General features: G+C 47.9%; 1 long non-coding RNA gene across 1 annotated transcript in view; it reads left to right on the plus strand.

Annotated features, from left to right (window-relative positions):
- LOC125760121 (uncharacterized) overlaps positions 1–24,426 on the plus strand; it is a 29,357-nt gene extending 4,931 nt beyond the window's left edge. The window contains exon 2 of the long non-coding RNA XR_007417786.1: positions 24,318–24,426. This is a non-coding gene — a long non-coding RNA (uncharacterized LOC125760121). The remainder of the gene's footprint in view (positions 1–24,317) is intronic.
- The last annotated feature ends 207 nt before the right edge of the window (positions 24,427–24,633 follow it).

Consider the following 24,633-nt stretch of genomic DNA (forward strand, 5'->3'; position numbering starts at 1 on the left):
TGGCGGGAGTAACAGTTGGTCCTAAAGGAGAAACTAGGGGGGGCTAACTGTTCATCCCCCGAAGGAGCAACTGAAAGGAGAGCAGCGGTTCGTCCCCTTGCAGTTGCTCCTTTTAGTAGAGTAATGGGAGTGGCAAGCCGTTGCTCTGTTTTGGCATGGAGTTGACATCCGCTCATGCTGCAGTGAGTGGCAAGAACATCCTTCGAAGGACGGTCTTGTTGCGAGGAGCTCTAAATACTTTTTCCATCCCCCGACGCCTTTATGGCAAATCCGGAGCGTGGCACAACAGCACCTAACTTCATTTGTGTCAAGTCAACAAGGATTACCTTGTTTTCAAAACGCCACTATAACTGCATGCGACTGACTCAGCCGGTATTTGCTTTCAGTCGTCCAGTGCATGCTCCCATTGCGGCGACAGTGACGTCTGAAGGAAGCAAGTAAAGTCCCTAGATTTTTCCCTGTTCGTTGCTTTTAAAGCGCCTAGATTTTTCCCAGGAAAAATCTAGGGACTTTAGAAGCAAGGTATGGGAGCGGGCTTCTTGATATTCCATATTTAAAAGCTTCAGCGCAAAAGTCGGACACAGTGCACGGCCAGATAAGCGGCAAGGACAAGCGCAGACTTCCAGCTGGAATTTATTACAGGCAGCAACACACAAATATATACACACGTGATCAAATCAACATGCCTGTGCAAGTAAGCGATAAAGGAAATTCGTAACAAAACGTAGCCAAGCTAAGACGGAACACCACGTGTGGGTGAATTTATGTAAGCTAGTTATTTTTGTTAATGCGATATAGGGTGTCTGCTGACGCAGCTTCCATTGGCTATCGCCGCAGCCTCAGTATTGATATAGTTCTATCGTGAGGTTGTGTGGCCAATACTGCTGTTCTCTGGAATAAAGATATGCAGCTGCATTCCAAACAATGAGACTTCAGGTAACCATCATTGCCTTTTGGCACTTTTTTACTGTGTCTTGCAAACGCACACAGGCATATTTCTGCGGTTTCACGACGTTTTGTACTGTTTGGTTACGATTTGAGGCGCTTGAATTTCTGATCAGAGATATAAGCATATATGCTTGTCTGGCCAATATAACTTCTCAGGCACTTACGCCTGTCAACAAATTTCTTTTAGTGCTTGATTTTACAATGGTTCGAGGGCCTTTCTACAGGATTGGTTCTGGTACTAACTGCGATAGTTTATGGGGTGACGAAAAATAACAGACAACGCCGCTTTTTGTCCTGCCTTCTTGGGCTTATGTGAGATACGGTGTGGATACGAAATTACGGCCACCTTCTTAAGAGCTGTTGCCTGTGGATCACGGCATGTGTCGCTGATCTTCGACTTCTAGCGAGGATATACCCAGCTGCCTTCAAACGAGCAATCTACCAGCTGAAGCTTTCCTTTATCGAACGGCAGTACGACATGGTTAATGTGTTATGCAAGCATGCAAAAACAATACCGCGCTTCACCAACTTGCTATGAGCTGAGGTACAGAGTAACAAATGTTTCTTTTTTTTTTTTTTACGAAGCTGATACCTCAAGCCAACATGGTTACCCGAAAAGGAAAACCTTGGTCCAGAAACCTCAGGGAACCATATCTGGAAGCTCATGCCTGAGAGTAAACGGTGCTCACGCAACACCCGTTGAAATTGTTTGAATGTGCTGGTACCGCCTTCGAGCCTTCCCTTCAGCGGACCTTTGCACAAACGGGCGGAAAAGTCGCGCATTCGAGCAGCGTCCTTGCCTGGGCGAACGCTCTCCTCGGGCCGTCGAGCGCGCGCTCCGCCTCCGCTTGCCGCTGCCGCGTGGTGGCGCCCCTAGTGGCGCTGTGCTTTACGCTGTGCTAGAGCAGCTAGAGTCCCGCTGTGCGAGTAGACTACAGAAGCTGGCGCTGAACGGCCGCGCGTATTGCGAAGCTCACGATTTCGTGTTTGCATCCGAGTTTAAATACATTTGTGCTTCTCGCAGGCTTTCATGGGTACAGGGGGGATGGAAAGAAACGCGAACATAGCGGCGCGCTGTTTTCATAAGTTGACCGTGGTGGCAATAAAAAGATGCTAGATGGTCTTTGATTGTGTCATGGATGACGTCGTCTTTTCATCAGTAATCCAGGCTACAACCACTTGAAAATAAATGCGAAACAGCACAGAATTAGATGCCGAATATTCGCATTTCTTTCCATCCCCACTGTACGTATTCCGCAGGCAGTCTGTCAGGCCGTGCTGCCGGTTCGGATACTTGCATTCGAGTTTGATAGTATTCTCGTTTTATTTTCTATTTCAGGCTATTGCAACCACACCATTCGCATGCCTTTGTATGTCATACTGTTGTGTTCCACTCTGCAAATGGAACGGAACGAAATCACGATTGACTTTTTTTTTATTTCCGTTTATCGATAAAGAAAAAAAAATCTCACAGGGTCCCTTACGCATGCACTTAAGACGACTTAAAGGCAAAAGCCATCTTCTTTTTCTTCCCAGTCAAAGTATTGGACATCCCCTGCCTCCCTCCGAGATATTTCTGCGCCTAACGTGGTTTTCTTACAGCCTCAAGGATCGAAGGCACTGCAAGATTTCTGCTCCTTTTCAGGATCACTTCTCTCCAAGTTAGTCCCCTTCATAAACTAAAATGCGCCTCTAAAACGTCGGTATATGCGCGCAGCTGCGGCAAAATTGGTATAAGGTAAACCTCAGATGGAACACTACGCATCTCTTTATGGCTGCAATCTTGTATCTTTACGTACGCCTGCATGTCATGTATTACAGCATTTACCGGGTGGATCAAAAGGAATGCGAATAGCGCAACCCTTTTGTGCTGCGCTGTTCGCATCTATTTTCATTGCGCGCTTACCTTCGTGGTGATATAAAGACGCTCGAGTCGTTCTTTATTGTATGATAGACGACTCTAGCGTCTTCTTCAGCCAGGTTATAAGTGCTTGAAAATAAATGCTCAAAATTTGGGGAGGAGCGAAGCATGTAGGGAAGGGTGTTTCAGCTCCACTAACGTGAAACCTGTGGAGGGGCGAAGCATGCAGTGTGCGCCGGTGTTCCCCTCAGCAGAATCACTGCTTATGGGCAATGAGAGGCAGAAGAAAGATTAGATACACAGACCCGCAGTCCGCTTTTAGTTAACGTGCATGCTGCGAATCTTTATTGTTCAACTACGCACAAGAGAAATCTCCCACCGGCACTACATTGCAGGTCAAGATCCAGTGCCTATATATATACGGGGTGGTCGGTGAACGGTTGTGCAGCGCGAGCAGTCGGATTTTTTTTTTTTTTTTCAATCAGGAAAGTCACTAGCAGACGCTGCCTGCGTCGGCGTTGTCTCTCGCGGGCGAGGGCGCGTTCTCGTTCCTTGCGAGCTGCTAGTTCAGCGTACATCGCAGAAAGAACGTTTCCATAGTTAACGCTCGCCGTTCGCTCTCTCTCGCCACACGTCGAGCGCTGAGGCGGTGGCGCCCTCTCTTGCGCTCAAGCAGGTTTAGATGGGATTCCCGTTAGCCTCATTAACGAACTAGGAAATAGCACTAAAGAAGCACTGCTGAAAGCTGTAGAAAAATGCTTAAAGGACAGGCAAATACCGGATAGTTGGCGAAAAAGTAGGATGAACTTAATCTGTAAAGGCAAGGGAGAAAAGGATAACATTCGCTCGTATAGACCACTAACCATTACGTCGGTACTATACAGGTTGGCGATGTAACCAGTAAAAATGAAAATAGAAAAGTGGGCAGAACACAACGATATTTTGAGGGAACTCCAGAATGGATTTCGAGTCGATAGGCGGTTAGACGATAACCTGTTTGTTCTCACTCAATGTATAGAAATATCTAAAATAGAAAATAGGCCCTTGTACATGGCTTTTCTAGACATCACTGGGGCGTACGACAACGTTAATCAGGAAATTTTGTGGGATATATTGAGAGGAATGGGCATGGGCGACGACTGTACACAGCTTTTGAGGGAGATATACCGAGGAAATACAGTTTGCATAGAATGGGAAGGAATGAGTAGCAAAGAGAACGTTGAGATTAGCAAGGGGCTGAGACAGGGATGTCCTTTGTCCCCGCTGTTATTCATGCTGTACATTGTGAATATGGAAAAAGCGCTAGAAGGTAGAAACTTTGGTTTTAATCTGTCACATAAACAGGGCGGCGTGATGATTGAGCAGAAGCTTCCAGGATTATTTTATGCTGACGATATTGTCTTATTTGCTGACAGTCGAGAGGATATACAGCAGCTGGCGGATATATGCGGAAGAGAAGGGGAAGCTCCAGGACTAGGATTTAGTGTAACAAAATGTGGAATGATGGTATTCAATGATCCTTGTGATCAGGCGGTGTCAATACAGGGCCAAGAAATACCGAAGGTGAGCGAATACAAGTACCTCGGAGTATGGATAAATGAGGGGGCAGGTACATGGAGGTACAGGAAAAAGCCTCGGCAGCAAAAGCAAAGAGGAATGCTGCAATAATGAAGCACAGAGCGTTGTGGGGATACAATAGGTACGAGGTGCATCGAGGTCTGTGGAAAGGTGTAATGGTTCCGGGGCTTACTTTTGGGAACTCAGTGGTGTGCATGAGGGCAGAGTTGCAATCGGGAATGGATATACATCAAAGGACTGTGGGACGCCTCGCGTTGGGTGCTCAAGGCAAGACGACAAATGAGGCTGTAAAGAGCAATATGGGATGGGCAGGTTTTGAGGCGAGGGAGGCTCAGAGCAAAATAAGGTTCGAAGAAAGGCTAAGGAATATGAAGGAGTGTAGATGGGCAGAGAAGGTGTTCCGTTATTTGTATAGGAAGAGCGTGGACACACAGTGGAGAAAAAGAACTAGGAGGCTCACTAGTAAATATACGGCTGGTAGTGTAAGCCATATGTCAACAAAGAGCGTTAAGCGAAAAGTCAGAGAGGCGGAGAGGATTTACTGGACGGCAGCTATGGAGAAAAAACTGGCTTTGAGTAACTACCGAAAGGGTAAAAAATGAAATAAGGAGGGAGGCATTTTACGATAATTCCAGGGGAAGCGCTTTACTGTTTGAAGCGAGATCGGGTTGCCTTAGAACGGGTATTATAAAGCGAGATTCAGTAAAGAAGAAGAACAATGCACGTCCTGCGGGGAAGATAAGGAAACGGCGGAGCATGTTCTGATTGAATGTGGAGACATCCACCCAGGTGTACGTTTGGGCACGAGCCTACATGACGCCTTGGGTTTTAGAGACAATGGAAAGCTGAACACACCCGCGATTGAAATAAGAGACGGTTATAGTATTGGTGGCAGAAAATTAGAGAGAAAGGACAAAAATAAATATTGAAAAAAAAAGTAAGGACATTCTGTCGTAAAGGGCAGAGAACGGAGCTGAAAACTGAAGTTTTTTTTTTTTTTTCCGGAGTAAGATAGTTTTAATTGAAGTAAAGACACTAGGCCAACACTAAGAAAAAGAAGAGTAAAGGGTTTGTTTTTTTTGTCGATCCTGGTGGGACACTCGTCACCACCCCGTTATAAAGGGGACGCTCATAGCATCCATCCATCCATCCAGCAAATGGAGCAGACGACGATGCTCGCCGACACGCCGAGACTCTATAAAGTGCTTCGCTCCTAATAGGAGCTCATAGGTGCCGCACTTTTTGCATTTTTTATTGCACCAGTACGCAAACATGCGTGAGCGAGTAATAACCTCTTTTTTGTCTATTTAGCAAGAGAACAACGTTCATTTTGGGTTGTAAAAGCTCACGCACCACGCGTTTCCACATCAAATCCAAATCACGCGGCCGTCGTTTCAGCGGCGCGCTGGGCAAAATGTCGCGGCGGGTCCGACGGCCATTCATACGACGGCATTGGCGATGTATCGCCATGCGTTTTTGGCAGTGGCGTGGGATGTTCAACACTCCCCCCCCCCCCCCCCCCCCCCCCCCCCCCCCAGAAAATAATACAATTTTTATGTGCGTATATACCGTAAAATCCCGAGCAAGCGTCCCCCCTCCCTACGGTGAAAGATAATCCGACAGCGTTTGGAGGGGGCCGTGCTCGGTCAAGGATCAAAATTCAAGATGGCGGCGGAAGAGCCGCGCGTTCTACCAATTAAATGCGTTATTGAATAGGCATGCATTCACTGTCGCTATTAGCCCTCGTCAAGCGAATAAAAACAGTGAATGAAGCAGTGAAAATGGCGAGGCAGGAGGGGGTGTGGGCGCTTGCTCGGTCATTGGTGGATGTTTCAAATCTCCAGAAAAAAGGGAGGGGGGGGGCGCTTGCTCGGGGTTTTACGGCACGCTCACACGCACGAACATACAAAGGGGGGGGGGGGGGGTTCAGTCACCCCTCGCCAGTTTTCTGGCTTCGCTGGCATGAGTGTGCTTCCTCTATACCGAAACTGGCTGGATCCCTGCGGTGTATAATGCAAACCAATATGTTTCGTTGTACAAATTTCATGAAATATTTCTAAACGTCTTGCATTAATCGTTTTTTATTTTCCTCTGACGTATGCATGAACATTGGGTTACTTGCTCGTTTTGTGCACGTGATCATAGAACGAGCGCGGGGCGACATCCGGCAATACGCCTCCGGCTTTTTTTTTTTTTCTTTTTTGCTAGTCGTGCATACAGCTGCCGGACTATGTGTGACGGAATTCTAGAACCGAGCAGTCGAACTATTTTGATCACGTGACACATCGCGCGAACGGCCCCTTTCGCCGCTGTCGCGTGGATTTTCGCGCATATGGGGCTTACACTTTGTACTATACAATTCGGCTCCAGTCTCCACATGCTTTAAGACAGCGCGTGCGTGGTAATAAGATCTTTGCTGCTTGCGAACCTGCTGGCGGCCTCCGTTGATTGCGTCGACCTGGCGAGACGTCAGTTTTGTGCCATACATTCCTGAATTTAAGCCTTTTTCTTTTTTTTTCTTTTGCAGGCTCCCAGGTTGTGCACCTGAACATGGCGGTGGCGGAACTAAACCTGCTGTCGATCTCGTGGCAAACGCTCATAATGCACGAGCGCGAGTCCGGGTGGCCGGTGAGTGACCTGATGGCCTTGTGCAGACAACTGGTAAAAGACAAACAGCTCGCCTCCTACCTGGAGCCTAATGCCGTTGACAATTTCCGCCGATTCGTGCGTGAAAGACCTAACTACTTTCAGTATGACAAGAAGCTGGACAAAGTGAACGTCGCCAAAGATTCGCAGAACGCTGCCTCCGAAAGATGGCTAGCTAAGTACTTGGTGCTGCGTATCTTGGAAGGCTGTGGCGAGGTCGGTGAAGAAGCCTCCGATAGATGCCTGCCGGCTCTTCCAAGGTGCATTGCAGATCATTTGAACATGATATACGGCGGCAGTTTGGAGCTGTTTTGCCGGACGCATCCATCAGACTTCACTCTCGACAGGAGCGGCGCGCATCTCGCACAGCTGACATCTAATTGCTGCAAGGAGAGCATCACTTCATACGTCAAGGAAGAGGGTCTCATCTATTTCTTCATTGATCTCCTGCACAAGATCGGAGCGACTGAGGCGAAGCCGTGCTCCGTGCACATGCTTACGAAGTACATGTTTTTCATGAGGAGGAACGAAAGAAAGTTGCTTAACGAAAACTATTGCAACAACCTCAACGTGTTCTTTTTCTTGAATCCCGCTAACTTCGAGATGACGAAAGCGGAAAAAGGGTCAGTTTACCTTAAGTACCGCGACAGGCACTACGCTGCAGCATTGTTTCTAAGGCAGCAGCTTAATATCCAGTGCAACTCAGTCGTCTCTCTAGATGAGCTCGTGTTACGAGCGAAGTACGCATCCTCACCTGTAACGCAGTACTTATTTGACGCCACAGCTGCCAAAACAGAAGTAAGGAACGTAGTCTTAAGCTACCCCGCTTTGTTTCACTTGGATGAGACGGGCGAGAAAGCGCAGCTTCGCAACAAGCTCCCTCCAGATGCACGCTGGAACACAGACACTGAACTGCTGGTGACGGCGTATTTTATTGACGTCCTAAGAGACATCTATGCTACGTCACCTTCGAGGGCAGTGTGCTTCAATTACATCATTTGTGCTGCTAGTTCTACACCACCGAAATGCAAGGAACACCTAGACACGTTTTACCCAGGACTGGAGGTCATCGGATTGTTTCACCTGCATCCCGGAATCTTCGATCTCTCCTCAGTTAACCGAGTTTCTCTCCATATGACGGAGACACCGGAGACGTTGGTCACCGAACTCTACAACGAGCAGCAGATTGAAAATCAAGCTGTCGAGTATGCGGCTAAATTACTCAAGTACGCTGCCGACCTGACCCCCGACCTTTTTCGCTGTTGTGCAGAAGGGCTTCCAGGTGACGTTCGCAAATATTGTGAGGAGCCAGTGAAAGGCCGTCTGCAGTCCATCATTAAAAGCGGTAGGGCAGCGTTGGCCGCGAGCGCCTTGCGAACATGCATCATTGTGACATCCGAGGCTTCAACACAAACCGTCACTGGGCCTACGTCGCTGTCATTGATGGGCCAGCCTGCTAATGAAGCTACCGAGAATGAGGATGAAACTCATCGCATCAATCAGAAGGCCACAACCGGAGTTGATAATGAAATAAAACATCTAGACCCTGTACCTACTCTTCAAAAGGCGAGTGCTGCTGAACCTTGCGTTTTAGAAGATCAAGGCGACGTCGTCGTCAGTACTAATGCCAGAAGCGGAGGTGCTGCATCGTCTTTTGTAAAGGCAAATGCTGCTGTTCACTTAAGTGATCAAAAAGCTCTAACTCACGGAGTCGCTTGTAAGAAAGCTGGTAATCAAGCAATACCAACTCCCCTTCGCGAGACGAGTGCTACGCAGCGTAAGGGGAACGGATACAAATCTCGGGTTGTCGTGAATTCGAAGAAACTAACCGCTTCAGCATCTCCTGCCAAGGTTCCACCTAGCGCCCCACAAGTTGAAACTAAAGTCATTCTAATCAAAAGCGCCAGGAAGAGGGCCAGGAAACGAGCTGCTGCAACGCTCCACAGCGAGGCGGATGTTAGCCCCAACGATTCGAAAGCTAAAGTGGACGCCGTCGTCACAGAGCGAGCCGCCGCCGCAACATGTGTTGTCGATGCTCGTGTTGCTTGTGTCGATAAGCAACAAGCCGGACAGGTGTCACTGGTCAGTTCGCCTTCGGGAGAAGCTGACTCAACAGGCGAAGCAGCGAAGACATGTGTACAGTCTGCTCGTCAAACAGGGGAAGGTAAACAGGAAGGGCTGCGGGCTGACTTCGAGTGCGTTGCTGCGACGTTGCCGTCCGACCTGAAGTGTGAGGCCGCGAATTCCTCTTCGAAGCCGAAGAACGCCGGCCTGCCAAGTGCGAAAGAGGCGACGAAACCGAACTAGCAGTCGCAGTAAGTGAACCGTCCATGAATTGCGCCGCGTCGTGGACTGTGTGTCGTGCCTTATCACTGGTTGTGAGCTTACTATGCCTTGTGTGCTCGTATATTAGGGAATTTGAAAGCTATTCAGTGAGCTTTATTTACTTGAGGGCTTAATTGACAAAGTTGTTACGTATTCATTCCATTGTGCAATAAAAGGCGCCCGCCCTCCAAGAACACTCATTGTCGAATACTTCCAATTAAATAACACACTCGGACATATGCCCGAACGAACTACGCAGTGCCGTCTTTGGCAAGTTTTATCCAATGCATGTTCGTGCAAAATCATATTCTAGCCTTTATTAGCGCCATACAAGGCTTTCTCAGTTATTGGCAGTGCTATACGGACCAACGTTCACATTTGCTTGAGAGCACTCGCGAAACATCAGCGAGGTTAACCAGAGGTATACTATAGAATTCCATGTAAAAGAGGTTGGTCACTCAGCACGAGGGGATGGGATCCGGACTACAAAAGAGAAGAGCCTAAGAGCAGAGAAAAAAAAAAGACTAACACGAAATAACCCCGTAGACTGAATAGCTGTAGCAAGCGACCTGCTGATGTTCTATATCATGCCTGACGGACTTAAGGAACCCGATCTGCACGAATCAAATTCTCTTTGTGCAGGTTCTTTGGAAACACTGACCTAGAAATTTTCCGATTCTCTCCACTTGGTCCAGCAGTGCGCACATCGGCTTCACCTCCCCACTATAGGCCTAGTGCGCTGCAGCTTTGAACCGAACAGGCAGCGCCATCGGACGGCCACGGCGGAAAACTTAGGATTGTCGTTTGTTGCTCCCGTGCCCGCAGTCACGGTAGAAACGTATGGCTCCTCGCCGAAAGGACGTAAAAACGTCGCAGAACTCCGGTAATTTTCCGTACTTTTGCGTGCATGGCTGGCACAACAGCTGTAGGAACACCGTTCGGAAGCAACTAGCTTTAAAATTCTGCGGGTTACCTCAGAAGTCGGACGAAAATGAAAGACAACTCTACCGCAGCGGTGCGGGGCTGCGTAAGCAACGCCTCCAATTCCGTCCATAAGTGTCCCCACTCTCGTGCGTTTTTTTCTTCGGCTTTTATTATTTATTTTAAATGTATACACTAGCTTACAAGGTCACAAAGAAATAGGAAGATAGCAGGCTGACAACAACCACCTAGAGGGGCAATGTGCCTGTCTGCGTCTTCTGCTCTCACGCGTGATTTCTTGCCAGCCAGAGCGGCGAGCAGGGGCAGCCGGTGCGGAATCAGACACAAATTTGCCGCGTCCTCTTCGTTAGGAACGAAAACAGTTCGGTATGGCTCAGCACACGTAGAGCACTGAAAAATCAAAAGCTCACCTCCACTCGTACGTCGTAATCCACGGTTTTCGATTGCACTCTGCATTTCCCAATAATGTCGGAAAATTCCATCGCGCACATCAATTCTTCTTTCAGACCACACACTGACCACTCACGTGCAACTTCGTACCAAGCGACCAAGAACTCCTTTTGAAACACACGTTATTGCCATTCCAATCCTACGGAAACCGCAGAACAACACACGATCGTCGCTTCTTCTCCTCACGTTCACGCGCGGGTTGGCGGCCTTGGCTGGCGATGCGCTTTCCTAGCAGACGACAACCAGTTACCAGTGACGAACTGATGGGCGCTTGCAGTTTCACTGTCTGTTCGCTCGCCTGTGTGTGTGTGTGTGCGCGTTGTTAGCCTGTTTGTGTGTGTGTGGGGGGGGGGGGGGGGTCATCTACTGTTCCCCGCGTGGATGGCTGGCACAACGGGACGGAAAAGAACTTGTTTCCGGCGCAAGCAGCTGTGTTTTGTCGGCTTTTTCTTTCTTTTTTTTTTTTGTTGTTAGGGCTTCCAGTTCGGTTTTCAGCGAAAAGACGGACTGAGTGGGGCCTCTCTCTCTCGAATGGCTTGAGGAAAAATGGGGACGAAGTTTTGTTGAATGCTTACGTTAACAAGAGTCGCTGCATGCTGGTTTTTCGGCTACAGCTTTAAACGGCTGTAGTTTGAAAGGTTTTTCAGGCAGGAAAAAACAAAAACAAAGGTGCAAAGGCTCTCATTGTTTGTCGTTTCCGGTGCACAAAGCTGTTTTCCCCCTCCTCATTATGGGAAGACGAGCTCGTAGCTTGGTTCTGAGCGACAAGCGGCTCTCTGCCTCCCTCGGGTGCCTCGAGGCGGAAAGGGGACGATAGGGTGGTTGAATGCCGACGAGAGTCGCCGACAGACCGACTTTTCGACAAAAAAGTGAAACACAAGTACACATGAGTCAACACGGGGCACTTATACTCGCAAAAAGAAAAAAAAAAAATGCCGTTCTTGGCGAAGAGCGGCCGCCGCAAACGTCGTCGCCTGCCTGAAACATGCAGGCGCGCTCGTAGTCGACAATCCTAACAGTGCGCCGCTGACCCGATAGAGGGCGAGAGCAGTAGCGCCACCATACCAGCTCACGAGGCCTATACAGCGTGGACAGACGCAGATGACGTCTCGCGCGTCACAGACGCATACGTCGTACGTACGGCTGTCGGCAATTCCATTCACGAGCATAGGACGGCAAAAAATGCTGAGCTCACTCAGACTCACTCATGAAATATATTTTGCCCTTAGGGCTCACTCGGACTCGTACTCACAAAGTTTTTCTCAACCGGACTCACTCAGACTCGCTAAAATTTTTTCTCAGCCGGACTCACTCGTACTCAAACTCACCAAAATACTACTCACTCGGACTCGCTCATACTCGAACTCACTGCTTGATTTGAGTCTGAGTAAGTTGACTCATGAATTCGTTAGCGTATAATTAGCGACCGTGGTGTCAATGCCCTTTAACACCAATATCTCGTACAGTCGGTGCTCTACTTGACGCCTTTTGATCTCGTACCTTCAAGTACGAGTAATCAGTGGTTGCAATCCAGTAACGACATTGTCTTTGAAAGAGATGACTCACTCGAGATAATTTTTATCAAGCAGTTCCTGCGAAAAAGCTTTCGGGGGGAGCGGTGGGGGGAGGGTCAAAACTTACGCCTCTGATCAATAAACATTGAGCTGGCGTTTGAACGCTGGTGCACTGAAGTGTGAGTAGACGTAATTAGACGTGAGTATAAACGTGAGCTGACAGGCTGATAGTAATGCGTAAGAGGAGTAGATGAGACCATAGGTCGGCAATAAAATTGTAGCTCACTCACTCACCCAAGAAATATATTTCGCACTTAGGGCTCACTCGGACTCATACTCATCAAAGTTTTCCTCAACCGGACTAACTCGGACTCAGATTCGCTAAAATTTTTCTCAACCGGACTCACTCAGACTCAAACTCACCATTTGAATGTTACTCACACGGACTCACGCACACTCAGACTCACGGCCCGATGGGAGTCCGAGTGAGCCTGAGTGAGTCGACTCATGAGTTCGCCGACTTATGGTCATGAGTGATTTATAAGTTAGAAGCCACCACGGTACAACATGGTATTTTCGCGTCGTAGTAAATGAGGCGAAAACGGAATCGGGAGACATCGGCCGCTCACAACCACAGACGGGGAGCTTTCGTCGTCGTCGTCATTTCCCACTGATGTGGCGATGAACCAGAAGTCATTGAAAAAGTGTGTCCTGCAATAGCTAAGCGAGACGAGCCGTTCGTTCGTACGCTAACGCAAAGCGTTCTCTCTGGTTTTGAGGGCTGCCTTGGACCCGCAGAATGTGTGTACTGACCACGGAGAAAGCCCGGGCTCGAAAGGTAATCGTGCAATAAAACTTTAGGTGTTACTTGATAGCCGCATGCTTAGCAAGACACGATTGTCTAAAGATATATATATATATATATATATATATATATATATATATATATATATATATTATATATATATATATATATATATATATTTGTGCGTGTGTGTGTGTTTCGGCGATTCGGCGCCAAGCCTCTCATTACGTGCTGCTTCGATCGCTTTCCCATCCCCGTTCAACCGCGGCCGCTGCCTCCCGATTCCGTCGCCCAAACCGGTTCCGCTTCCGTGAGCTCCCCTCACCTGCCTTCATACTGCCAGTCCTTCTGATACGCCTATTGGGAGGCTTTCCGAGAAGAAAGTTGTTGGCAGTTCAGCCCTGGTTCAGCGCTCTGACCACTCTGTTCTTATATGAAACTCAAGTCACGGTCAACTCTTGAATCGCGAGAGTCAAAGAGCGAGCCTCGTTATCCCAAGTAATAGAGGTAAATGGAAAAGAAGCAATTCGCAGTGGTTCCTTTAGAGCGATTGCTCTACTCCTGCAGCTACAAACCCAGAAAACGACTGGTTCCGCGTATCTGGCCTTCAAACTCAGCCAAGGACAATGCCGGCCAAAGAGCTTGAGTGAAAGGCTATGCGGTGCGTTCACGAAAACGAGCAGCGATATAAGATGAGTCTTTCGTGCCTCCACCGCCAGATGCGCTGGCTGCATCCAAGTTCACTGCATGTTCGCGACGTGAGCGCGGAGCAGCAGCATCTATGTGTTGCCTTTTGGGGCAAACGTTGACTCCCTTATCACGGCGTGTAGTCGAAACGTGTAGACCGTCCTTGCCTAAAAACCAAGACATTCAATTTCAAGGGGCCCTGCAACACTTTTTCAGCATGGTCAGAAAACGCTGCCGATCGGTACCCTTACAAAAATGGATTTAGACAGTCTATAGATTGTCTACGTACATTTTTGTACGGGTAGTCGAGGCTCCCGAGAACACGCGAGCCAAACATTATTCGCAATGCCCATAGACTGTCGCGCCGCCAAGCGGAATTTAGGAGCGTCCTCTCGAGGAGGGTTAGTAGACGACAAAATGGCAGCACTACGCAGTCGCTCCCTTGTTCGGCTGTGCTAACCTCAGTGTTAACGCGTTGGCAAGGAAGGAACACTAGGGCTTGGCATGTTCCCTGCATCAGTGAACAAACCGGGCCCTCCGTGACACGAGAAATCTGATTCGTTCTTGCGAGGCGCGAAGTTTTCGTGAAAATACGTGGCGACTCGCGCTTTCATTGCTAGCCCACAGCCTACGCATACTATCAGCTTCGCGAGGCTTTCTGTAGCCACGTAGGTTAGTTAAATGTTATTGTCTGACATATTCAGTTGAAGCTCACCCTGTTTTACTTGTATATAGCATTGGTCAGTGTTTCTTGTAGTGCATGAATCCCATAACACTACGCGGGAGGTCGCGCCGGCTCGCGATGTGCTCTTGTAAAACTGAGCGATCTCAAATTGTCGATACATTAAAATATTCCTCTATCCTTTGTCAGCAAAGTGCTCTTACTAATCGTGCGAGCGACGTTTCAATCATATGAGGACGCGTCTGCTCCACGCCTTTCGTGTAGCGAACGCTTTCCACGCCGTCCTTCGCCAGTGTTTCATAGGTTTCATAGCCAGCGCTGCGCCGCTTGTTTTTGTACGTTTGTTGATAGGTGGCAGCACACTGCAAGCGATTTGCTCGTTGACCGATCTGAGAGCGAAATGTTCTCCGCGCCCAGACGTCTCTGTAATTGTAAACGTGGTGACGCGGAGTGGTCGAAGTTGTTCGGCGGAGGAAATTCTTCAGATTGCTTCAGCAGTGATGTTGAAAGAAACCATCTTGACGACAAGGATTTTTCACTGGACGTAGAAGACTGTGAAGGCACCGAGAGTGACAGCGACGGTGAACGATCAGCTGCTAACTCACGAGGAGCGAGTTGCACTTCACGTCCCCCCGTGCGTTAATGTTCTTTCACGCTCGTAAGTCAGTTTGATTGTATTTAATGTATAATATCCTTGAGCGAGATCAAAATAAAAGCATAGATCCTCTTGTGCATTGCATGTATCAATTATTGTGGATATTATGGAGCGCCGCATGCCGCCAACACGCTCGAGCTCGACCAGAGAAGCGAAATGGTTAAGCGTTGGAACGTGCAGTCACAGCCACAATCCACGCCTCTCGGCTAACTTCGCCGACGTTGCGAAAAGGATACGTGTGCATTCTATTCGACATTCGTGTTTCGATCGTGCTGATCGAGCCTGCAACATATGCGACGGCGTACTATGTTTGCAAACCATCACCATGTTAAACGTGCGGTCCCGTGCAGCAGCGATGGCGCTACTCGCTGGCGGCCTACTACTGCGGCAAATCCGTAAGGCAGGCTCGGTACAACGTATCTATAAACGTTGGCTCGGTACGTACTACCTCGGAGTGCCTTTCTGCTCATACGTCAATTTTAGTTCATGCAGTTTTATGTAGCACGCACAGGATTTCGCAAAGCATCGTTATGCACGGTAACAGAGCTGAAATATAACCTTTCACACCGCAGCAAATAATTAGGTGGCGAGTACTTAGCACTTTCCGTGGTTTGGGAAAGTAGTTTAGTCTCATATCCAATTCAGCACAGCTCATGACTTCATCCGGTGAAAGTGGCACGGGGCCGTACGTCCGCACGTACTATCTGTTCCTATGCTAACAAACGGTTTGACCCTCCTCCTGGCGCCATCTTGAAAAGCACAGCGCGCCACCTATAGTTCGTGGGCATTGCGAATAGCGCAGCACGCGGCCTGGGATTTACAATAAAATCTTAGTCAGCTAAAAATCGCTTCCTCTTCTCTCGACAAATGATGCTATTGACTCAAAATCACTGCGTCACTGACACAAGTTCCACGCCATTGGCTGATTTGAATACGGCGCGCTCAGTAGTTACTGCGGCCGCCGCGGGAGGCCATCACTTGGCCGCGCGCGCTCGCGATCGCACTGAAAGTACGCCGCGCGTTCGAAAAAAAGAAAAAGTGCTCAAGGTCACGAGGCGCGCGTGACGTATCTTCTTTCCCCGTGCCACTCCTCCCTGCTTAGCTTCCAGCGCTTACGTCAGGACAAGAAATAAGCTCCTTTAGTGAAGCCATTCCATGGCTACCTGGAAACGTGTTGCAGGGCCCCTTTAAGTATTCGCAAACCAATGGTCTCGTCTTTTCCCAAAGCAAGCAAATACGAGCTTCTTCTCGTCCTTCTTATTCCTTCTTCTCGTCCACGTCTTTTTTCGCTAGTAAACATGTCCTATTATTCACGTTACCAACTAGCCCAACTTTCCGCCTTAAGTGTATCGACAAACTTGGTTCAACAGCGTTCAACGACGACAAATTCTTTACGTGATGTATCACTGAAGCGTGCTCGTGTACCTCCCCCTCCTTTCTGCTGGCACCCCCTCCCGGTAGAGGAAGAGGGGTGCCAGGAAAGGATGAAAACGAACACTGATTTTTTTTTACTGACGATAATAACACGACATCGCCACCAACACATTAAAGTAGAGTTGGGCGAAAAATAAATGAAATCTAAATTTTAAAAAAATATATCTATGCCCTGTCTGCACCACCTAAGTATCGCAGGCGAAAATCGGTAAATTAGATAAAAGAACAAAATGTACTAAAATTTCGATTAAACAGAAAATAAAAAATTCTGATCCCACCAAGGAAACCAAACCCAAGGGAAATATTCTCTAGATTATATACTACGGTTTCTCTTCATCTTGACTTACAATTGTTTTGATACAATGGATCTCCGATGAGCTCGTCTTGACTAACAAGTCTTCCATTCTTTTCCTCTTGTCTCTCTTGTGTAGCCTTTCCGTTCCTCTCCTTGTTGGATCCCACTGTTGGAGAGACGGGTCCGTGTTGGGCGTGTCCTCCAGTCTGTCTTTTTGAGGGTTACTGTAAAACTCATCAAATTGATTAATGACTGAACAGGATTTTATTGAATGCAGGTTAGTTATAGTTTTTTTTTCTTTTTTATGACTTTTATTTACTACCCCGGCTCCTCCCTAACTCCCCCGGCTCTTGCAAAGGTATTGAGGGAAATATATTAATATCATAACGATATAAATATGTACTGTATCGGCTTCAAATCATATTCAACAGAAAGGGCCGGCTATAAGTGACATTAAAAGGTGCCGCAGTAGCACAACGTCAGAAACATAAAAAAAGACATTATAAAATGATATTTCCATAAATAATCAAAGCATATTTTCCCCAAAAACGAATGCGGCTTAAATGGGTACTGACACAAAATTTCGCGGCCGAGATAGCCTGCTGGATCAATTTCCGTGTACGTGCGTGTACCATCTGCAAAATATCGACAGCGAATAAAGCTTGGAAGGTATTTTATATGAATTTTGAAGTTCGCATGCGCGATCCAGCATTATAGGCCGCACCTATTGCATTGACACCCTCGGAGGTGACCCGAGGTGACCCCCCTACTTCCCCTACGTAACCGTTGTAGCCGGTACAACAAGTTATCGTGACGTCGTAGCCGCCATTTCTGTTTTGACGCACTCGCCGCTGCGCTGTTGGTGTCTCAAGGAAATCGTCGCCAACAGACGACGATGAGGAGGACGACGACAACGACGACGATGAAGGGGACGACATCGCGTAGCACGCGCGGCAAGCGTGCGAATGCGGGGAGACGACGCGAACAGCGCGGAAGTGCGTCACACTTCTGTGTGCTGACGTGTCGAGCGCTGCAGCCGCTAGGTGGTGATAGTTGCACCCGGAGGCTTGTCGTTTTTCAAACCGAAACTGACACTGATCGGTAATGAGGAGCCTGTAATTAATTATCTGTCGCTCGCTGCAGCAAACGATGTGCCGTGTTATGACTAACAGGTCCCCAGCAACACATTGCAGCGAAAAAACGCGAGGCCAAAATTTTTGTGTCAGTACCCCTTTAACACACGCGCAAGCGCACACAGTCCGCCACGGTGGTGCGGTGGTTACGCGGTGCTCGACTTCTGACCTCGAAGGACGCGGGTTCGATCCCGGCCGCGGCGGTCGCATTTCAATGGAGACGAAATGCTAGATGCTTGTGTACTGTGCGATGTCAGTGCACGTTAAAGAACACCAGATGGTCGAAATTTATGGAGCCCGCCACTACGGCGCACCTCATAATCATATCAGGGTTTTGCCACGTAGAACCTCAGACATTATTATCGTTATATCACACACCCGCACACACTGTCGTAAGCAGAGGAAAAAATGCCTACTTGCACGGTGTTACATATTCAAGTACAATCGCGCCCAATACGATTTGAAACATGTTGCCCGTACTCAAAGCGGCGCACAACACTGCGCGGTGGCGCCGACATAGAATACATTCAGTGACATAAACACTGTTCACTGTTTCGACTAGTGGTATTTCCAAAACCAATTTCACGTTTGCCGGTGTTAGTACAGGCTTGGGGCCCCTTCAACCATGCATGGCCACCGTGTTGCAACTCATATTGAGCGCCACTGTACATGCAATGTATTTTTCTCTGGACGAAAATGTACCTATCTATACTATTTATCCACAGTGTCATTGACCTCCAGAAACATCGCGGCACATGCGCGCACGTTTGTGAAGAGCAGCTGTTGCCACTGTCCCAGCAGTTCCTTAGATTCGCTGTTCTTCCACCATGTCTATCGGTTTATACACCAGTCGGCTTATCTGTACGATCTGTTGGTGGCATTCTATAGGGACTTTATATATGTGCTCATCTGCGCTGCTACAATCGCAGTGAAAATCTTTAGTACGGCACGAAATAATAATGTGAGCATTCTCGTGCTACTCTTCATTCCGACTACCTAACTGAAAGCAAGGGCCACTGAGAAACACAGTGCGAACAGCTATTAGACGAGTGGTCTATCTGGGATGAGGTGAACTTGCAGTCAGTCATTTTAGGTCACCATGCAACTTCGCACTTTTGAGGGAGTGTCTTTGACGCTATATATGTGCTAAGGAAACGTAGTTCATCTTTCTTTTTTTATTTTTGCTTGTAACACGAGTCTCATTCTGCAGAGCAGCGTTAGAATGCAGTCGCAAAATTTCTCAATTTCTTTTGATATGGCTTATGTCGTCCGGAGAAAGCAAAAAAGGCGAGTTCTTTGTGAATGTCATTTACAAATAGCAAAGATGCTGTCCAAGGACCGAGCTCTATCACATCGCTGTAAGGGGTATAAGGCTGTCCGTTCGTAGTAACATATTGCACTGTCGGTGTTAAGGTGTAGTCTTTCAGCGATTACATCAATGATGCGAAAACGTCTAGCTCGGTGAGCTTTAGGACCTACAGCGCCTGACTGACAACGTAAAGCGTCCTGCTAGATCACAGTAAAATGTGTATATTGTTAGTCCCTGCTCGCGTCCGCTTCCGATGTGTGGCTCGTCATGAAGGTGACGAGGTTCTTTGCATTTAAACGGCTCGATATAAACCCATATTGATTAGGCATTCAGCGGTCGCGCAGGCTACGTGCAATAACTGTGTGCCGGACGGGCTCAGGTGTAAAAGCGACTCGGGCTGTGAGACGCTGTTACAGTTAAAGCTCTTTTTTAACAATACAGTTTGAACTCGATTGAACGAAGTGATGACCGCGCTCGAATTATTTCGTTAAATCGGGATTTTCGTAAAATTGAGAAAGGGGTTTATCGGACCTTCGAAATCAAAAATTGTAACGTAGCAACTCCCAATAGCTACCACGGCATTGTTTTTGCCGGCAACCCACGCCTGTGCGTCTGAAAAGTCCGCGAAGGCGGCCCAGACATAGGGGACACCATGTCCGGTCGATGCATGCCAGGTAGACGGTCACGTGAAGCTATGACAGGATATACTGATATGCGATGACGCGGAGAACGAATGCAGTGATTGTGCGAGCAGGTCTAGCGAGAAAGATGCGAGGAGATCAGCGCTATTTGACGCATAGAGCTCTATCGACTGCCGAGTCCGTTGTTCCGCGCATGGGCGCGGCGTGCAGCCTTCTCAAAATAAAGTTATAGGGCCGTAACTATAGGGCGCCTGGATGTTTTAACGCGATAGCGTTAGAGCGCACACTCAAAGCAAAACCCGTCTCGCTCAAAATTAGGAGGAAATCGTCGCTTTTTCACTCAATTATTTCAGGAAACACTTCGTGAAATCGGATTTGGTGGCCATATTAGTAGTACGTTAATTCGGGCTGACGACAACACTGACCCCTACGGGTATTTGCCGGGGAATGGAAATTTCTTCGTTAGATCGGGGACTTCGTAAAATCGGGTTTCGTTAGGTCGAGTTTTAACTGCACATTTTAACTCTCTTTTAGAAAGTCGCGCCTCCCACGACTCTCTGGAGAGAGTATGATGATCTCCGAAGAGAATTAAGTTATACCGGGTGTCCCAGCTGACTCGGACCAAGATAAAAAAAAAAAAATGCGCTCTAGGAAAGTTTTACCTGCTGTATATCAGTGGTAGTCGTGCGTACTTACAACCTGTGTTTTTTTAATTACTGAGCACTCATAAATTAATTAAGTTTAATTAGCCAGCTTTTTCATTCTTGCTTGAATCGGTAAAATATTAACTTTAAGTTGTACGCCGCCTCAAATAACCCCATAATCAAGCATTTACTTTCGGCTGAAGTCTGGCTGGTTGTTTGTTTCCGAGAAAAAAACAAAAACGAGCGAAACACGTCAAATATGAAATAGACGCGCGCTTGCGCGCCGCTACTGAAGCGCCCCCAGGCGTTCTTTGATTCGTACACGGCTGTATTCATTAGTGAGCGTGGGACGCGTCCCCCACTTCCCAATAGAGGGAGAGTTTTAGCTAGATACGGAGATACGGTACGCAAATACGCTACCGTATAACGGCATCGCTCCTCCTTTCCAGGTCGTCGACCTTTTGCCGGTGAAGGCACCCCAACACCACAAAAGTTTGTCTTCTTGCCTTTCGTTTTCGTCTATTGTGGGCGCGCGCAAATGTTTCCAATAATGTCCTCAAACCAACTCGCCCAGCTCCCCTCCATACTATTATACCACAAAAGTTTTTTTTTCAAAAATATACTGTGGGGTTGTCACGCCTCACTGTTGCCCGTCAGCCTACGCATTGTTAACGAGGCACCTGTCGTTTGGGGCACGCATTGTCACTGGAACGGGAGCGACAAAAGCTCAACCAGTGGGAAAGGAGGAACGCTACCGTACTGCCTTACCGTATTTGCGTACTGTATTTCCGTAAGAAAGGGAAAATAGACAACCACCCGTTTGCAATTTGCCGTATTTCCGTAACTTGCTAAAACTCTAATAATGGAGAGACGCTAAAACTCTCTAAAATATAGCTGCTAAAACTCTCTAATGACGGAGGGATTAGCGAGGGGAGACACGTTCGTATCTTCGCGAACTTCTCTCGTCCACGTTTCGGTTTCGGTTTCGCCGCCAGCTGAATTTGGTTGAATTTGATTACTTCGCAATTTTTTATAGAGGCCACTTTTTTGAAATCTCAAAGCTGCAATGGGTTCTTCGCATGAAGGACTTCAATTCTCCCACTTGACATAACCGCCTAACGCCACTAATCAAAAAGTTAATTAATTTAAAATTCTTAATTACTGTCACAAATGATGTCTTTAGCCATCCTAAGATGCCTGCGGCTACAGAAGTAACTGTGAAGGCTTCGATTAAATCGCACTTCCCTAATTTTTTAGTATTTTGGACGCATTTCTTGAAACACCCTATACGATAAGATTCACAGCTACGCATGGCTGTATATCTTATTACGGCCGTACAAAGAAGGCGCGAAGCAAAAGCATAGCAAAAGTGTGCGCGGCGTGTATTCACGGCCAGGCAGCACAGTGAAGATGGCCGCCACTACTTAAAAAAAAAAAAGAAAAAAAGACCTTGAGTGCTCTTGAGCAGACAATTTTTCGGAACTTCTCCGGTTCTTCAAATGGGGAAAGAGGCGCCCCAACCTGGCGCTCCTAGGTGTGTGCAGTGTAGGTAGGGTGGCTACCCTAGTGTCAGGTGGGTCTTGTGAAGAAGAAAAAAAAATGGTGCTGTCTTTGCCATAGGCGTGCGCAGGGTTCCCCATCGGGGGGGGGGGGGGGGGGGCAAGGTAGGGTCCCTTTATTTTTCAAAGGTAGCGCAAACTCCTCCTCTCAGTGCCGTTTCCTCCTCGCGCGGCCGCCATTGTTGGGCGAGACTCGCAAGGCGCGCCCGGCCCGCATGCGGCGCGTCGAAGCGCTTGCTTGTACTTGCTTGGAATCGCGACAATTCTGGGCGCAGATTCACACAGCTGTTCGTACGAAAGATGTGTAGTAAAAATAGTTTGTGGTTAATCCGTACATTACCTATCATTTCGCGTTTTATAAGCAACAAATCGCACACTGGTGCCGGCATATATAAGAAATCCCATTGCGGCACCTTGGACCTGGGACCTGTTTTTACAACGTGAAAACCTAGCATTTGCGCATTGTATTTGAGTTCATAAGTGTAGGATGCGTCGCTCGCTCCAGGCGAACAAGAGGCAGAACATGTTAAACGCAATCCTGGGAATTGTCTTTACAGCTGCCGTTTTTCTTTTCGGGTGCCGTGGTGTTTGTTCACAAGACGCATTTCGGAAAATCAGACGCTACATCAAATTATGAACACACAACACGGCGGAGGCACTTATTTGCTAAATACCCCCAGCGTGCATTCTTTTAAATTTCCAACTGCGTTCACGCGCTTCTGTTGTCCCCTCGGGTAAATATCTTTTTCGTTCCATCGCGTGCTGCTAGTGCTCTTTAATTCGAGACTGTTCCAGTGTGCTCAGTTTATGAGATGTCATGCTGGTATTCCTATTGCTAAAATACGCTCTTTTGTTCACAGGAGAGCATGGACATTTTTCTTCGTTAATTGGCTAACGGTAAGCTCGTGAACGGACCTTCCCGCGTTCGTCACTAATTGGGCTAGAACAGCGAGCAGTAATGAAGCCTCCAAATGTACGAGGCAGATTGTGCGCTCCTCCCCTCTTAGGTGATAGGGGGGACGCCCCCCCCCCCCCCCCTCCCCCGTGTGCACGCTTATCTTTGCGACCGTAGCGTGTGTGTGTGTGTGTGTGTGTGTGTGTGTGTGTGTGTGTGTGTGTGTGTGTGTGTGTGTGTGTGTGTGTGTGTGTGTGTGTGTGTGTGTGTGCGCGCGCGCGCGCGCGGGGGGGGGGGGGGAGGGTTCACTCATCCCGAGAAGGTGGTCGCTCGTTTTCGCTCAGAAAACTGGGCGCTGGCACACACTGTTCTTGAAGGTCACTGGCCCTTGCTTCTGGCGGTTTCTCTAAACTGCTACAAACGACTAAAGACAGCTGCTGCCGCGGTGAAATACAGGCTTGCGCCAAGCGTAGAAGCATTGGTGCTAGTGTTGGCTAGCCCGGCCCGTAGCCGGGGGGGAAGGGGGTCTAGCCCCCCCCCCCCCCAAACAAAAACAAACCATTTGTCGTGACGTCACTTGTTTTGACGGCGCCTACTAGGGACTACGTAGTTCCTAATCGGAAAAAATGAAGTACATTGTCCTCTCAGGGGGCCATAGACTTAACATACCAAGTTCGGGATAATTTTGTTCAGCCGATGGCGCCGAAGTACGATATATACACTTTAAAATCCGTGACGTCACGCGAGGATATTTCGGCGCGAAATTTAAAAAAGGAAACTTTGAACTTTGCTTTCTCCTCTATTAATTAACCTATGATGGCGAAATTAACGACATTAGAGTTCTCAGGGCACAATGTATCGATCTAAACCGATTCATTGTTTCTCTTTAGTGTCCCTTTAATAAGGGAAAGACAGGGGGCGCGTGTTGAATGAAAAAAAAATTCAGGAGCCCATACTAGTGATGCAAAACTATCGGTAAATTGACTATCGATAGCATCGATAGCTTTTTTTTATTACTATCGATGGTGTAAAGAAACTATCGATAGTAAAATCGATAGCACGATCGTATTACTACCAATAATACTATCGATAATACTATGATTAATGATGCTGTTGTTGGCCAGATATTGCCACCACATTCGCGATTGCCTACTATCCGCAATACTCAGTCCGCTTAATTTATGGGCGTCCGCCGCGGTGGTATAGCGGTTACGGTGCTCGGCTGCTGACCCGAAGGTCGCGGGTTCGATCCCGGCCGCGGCGGTCGCATTTCGATGGAGGCGAAATGGTAGAGGCCCGTGTACTTAAATTTAGGTGCACGTTAAAGAACACCAGATGGTCGAAATTTCCGGAGCCCTCCACTACGGCGTCTCTCATAATCATATCGTGGTTTTGGGACGTAAAACCCCAGATATTATTAATTTATGGGCAATTTTTTTTTGCGAAAGAAATCAATTATTCCCGCTGAGAAAATGCCGGAATATGTCCGTCAATATATTCATGTTCGAAAGTAAATACTTACACCGTACAATTAACAAACTTCTTAATACCTTTGTTTTGAAATCACGGAATGCAGTATAAATTTGAAGCCGCGCAGTTCCGCCACAAGTAACGGCTTCCTTTCCGCTAC

Source organism: Rhipicephalus sanguineus, chromosome 1, assembly GCF_013339695.2.
Source record: "Rhipicephalus sanguineus isolate Rsan-2018 chromosome 1, BIME_Rsan_1.4, whole genome shotgun sequence".
In the NCBI taxonomy this organism is placed as follows: domain Eukaryota; kingdom Metazoa; phylum Arthropoda; class Arachnida; order Ixodida; family Ixodidae; genus Rhipicephalus; species Rhipicephalus sanguineus.